We start from the raw sequence: 2,928 nt of genomic DNA, 5'->3' as shown, positions 1-2,928 counted from the left end.
TTTTTGAATGAAAAAGGTTTCCTTATTTAATCTAATCTGTGTTGGTGTTTTAATGGCACATTGATAAAAAGGAAAGATTATAAATTGTGGTAGCATTTGTTTTGCGCATTTCTCAATATGATCACTAAAAGGTATCATTCGGTATTCTGGGTGTGCAATCTGCTGGCGGTGCAGAGTGCATCTACGTCTGAGCGATAATCCTGTGGACCCTATGTAGTTCTCGTGGCAGCCCGAACATCTTATTACATAAATAAGATTTTCTGAGGCACAAGTAAAGTTAGATTTAACTTTGAATTTGTGTCCCTCTTTGAAGAGGAATTCTGAACCTTCTAGAATGTTTGGGCATGTTGCACAATTTGGTCGACCACATTTGTTTACTTTCGCATCTGTTGTTTCGGAAAATAATTTTGCCTTTGTGAGGATCTTTTTCAGTGATTTTGGTTGTTTGTGGCTTTTGATGATTTTGTGTGTGTGTAAAATTTCCTTTAATTTGGGGTCCTTATGTAGCATCGGTATGTTTTGGGTGATGATGGTGAAGGCTTCTTTGTTTCTGGGGTTGTATGTGGATATGTACGGCAGTATTTTCGGGGAATGTGTGTTGCTGTGTTTAACTTTTCTTAAGTTTTCTATGTTAATTTGCGATGCACGTCTAGAGGATGGAATCAGACGTGCATCACAAATTAGAATATAGGAGCCCACACGAGCAACTGATCTGCAAGTGAATCTCTCTCTCTCTCTCTCTCTCTCCCTCCCTCTCCCTCTCCCTCTCTCTCTCCCTCCCTCCCTCCCTCCCTCCCTCCCTCCCTCTCTCTCTCTCTCTCTCTCTGTGTAAACTTATAAACATCTAATTATTAAAGAGGTAATAGTTATCAGAAAAGTCATTTCTGTTCATTTTTTCAAATATATATTATTCTAAGGACTTTATACTTCTTTTTCTACTATATATATATATATATATATATATATAAAGAGAGAGAGAGAGCTACACACACAATGCACATACATACATATCTTCATGCAGGATGTATACCAAAACCATCAGAAGTATATAAATTTCTCTCATTCTCTCCGTGATTTGGAACAAAATATGAAAACAAAGCAACAGCTGGTAGCATCCTGTTTGTTCAGTATTAATATCAGGTGGCATTAGCTCAATGGACTTCATTGAGCTAATGCCACCTGGCTGTCCTAATAAGAAAATATGAAATATGTTAATTGCCAATGTGGGAGCCTCTACATAGCCATTTGACCTGCTAGAAATAACAACTAAATCTGCCTCAAATCACACACTACCATTTTGAAAGAGACACTGGATAATGTAGTCTTAAATATGCAGAAAGATGGAACAGTCATGGTTGAAAGGTTTTAAGACATAAATCTGTTCATTTAGGACTGGCCTGTTTTTTTTGTGTGTGCTTTACATAATTATCAGTCTCTTTATTTTGGGTGTTTATTTATTTTGTTTATTTAAAACATCTGCATAAACCATTGTCACATATATTCTTGATAATATATACTTACATACATAACTTTAGAAATAATGCATATCTGTCTGTCTGTCTGTCTGCCTGTCTGTCTGCATGATTGTGTGCATGTATGTGTGTGTGTGTGTGCACGTGTTGTAATTGTTTAAGCAGCAGGCCAGACCTGATCAAGGAACCTGTGTCACATAGATACTAAGCCAAACAACTATTTTTGATTAGATGTATAGGTTGTGTGTGTGTGTGTGTGTGCGTGCACTTATGTAATAGCTACTTATTATCATCTAATGTCCACTTTTCCATGCCCGCATGAATCAGATGGAATTTGTTGAGACATTTTTTATAGCTGAATACCCTTTCTGGTGACAGTCCCCACCTGTTTCCAAACAAGGTTATATTTTCCATGGCCAGACATGTTTTTCACAGAAAACTGGAAATAGACATCTCTTGTATGATGGTGGCAGGGTACAAAATACGTACATACACACATGATGGACTTCTTTCAGTTTCTGTCTATCAAATCCACTCACAAGGCATCGGTTGGCCCAGAGCTATAGTAGAAGACACTTGCTCAAGGTGCCATACAGTGGGACTGAACCTCAAACCATGTGGTTAGGAAGCAAGTTTCTTAACCTCACATAGCCATGTACACACACACACACCCAAGTCAAGCACAAAACATAAGTGTTTGATATATGAGTGTGAGCTATCCCTACTACTCCACAAATTCTTTTGAAAAGGTATCAAGATAGATTAAGGTGCCCCAGCAAAACAATAGAAGAAACAAAGTTAACAAACCCAATTAATTACAGTCTCTCAACCAGTCACTCAATGTAGAGTTCACTGGTCAACAATTTTTTCCACTGCAGAAGATTTAGGGCGAACAAAAAAAAAAAAATTTTTTATGCTGATTTCAAAACTGTCTTCAGTTTTTCTGTAGCATTTTGAGATTTTGCTATGAAATCCATTTTATTTTTGTAATTATTATTTGAAATATTTTCTGTTTTTCAGAGTATTTATTCAACTCATTATCATTTAACCTTTAGCGCACTGTGGGTGCATCATGTCACTGTATGAGTTTTCTCCTCTGTAGTGACAGGGGAAACTTTTCTAGAGAAAATGCAATGTGCTTAAAGGTTAATTAACGTGACTTGTGAATGTAAAAATTGTCATACCTTTTCTGATATTTCATATAACTAAAATACAATAACAAGATTTTCTATAGGTCATCAGTGATGTTTCCTAAGGTCATTAGGTGTTTTAGGTCTTTCAACAACTAGATAGCCTCAGCCAGGTGGTCCAGCTGGGGTTGATCAAGTCCCAGCTCATGTCCAGCTTGCACCACCCTGGTAGTATTTCTTTTTCCAGGGCTTGCCTCTCCTGATCCATAGCCACCTTTAGGCAACCTTTGATGCCTCATCAGCCAATTTGATGGCCTTCTGCCTAC

This window comes from Octopus bimaculoides, chromosome 3 (assembly GCF_046866305.1).
Source record: "Octopus bimaculoides isolate indiv1 chromosome 3, ASM4686630v1, whole genome shotgun sequence".
Lineage (NCBI taxonomy): Eukaryota > Metazoa > Mollusca > Cephalopoda > Octopoda > Octopodidae > Octopus > Octopus bimaculoides.
The sequence above is the reverse complement of the archived record's forward strand: the minus strand, read 5'-3'. Positions refer to the sequence as shown.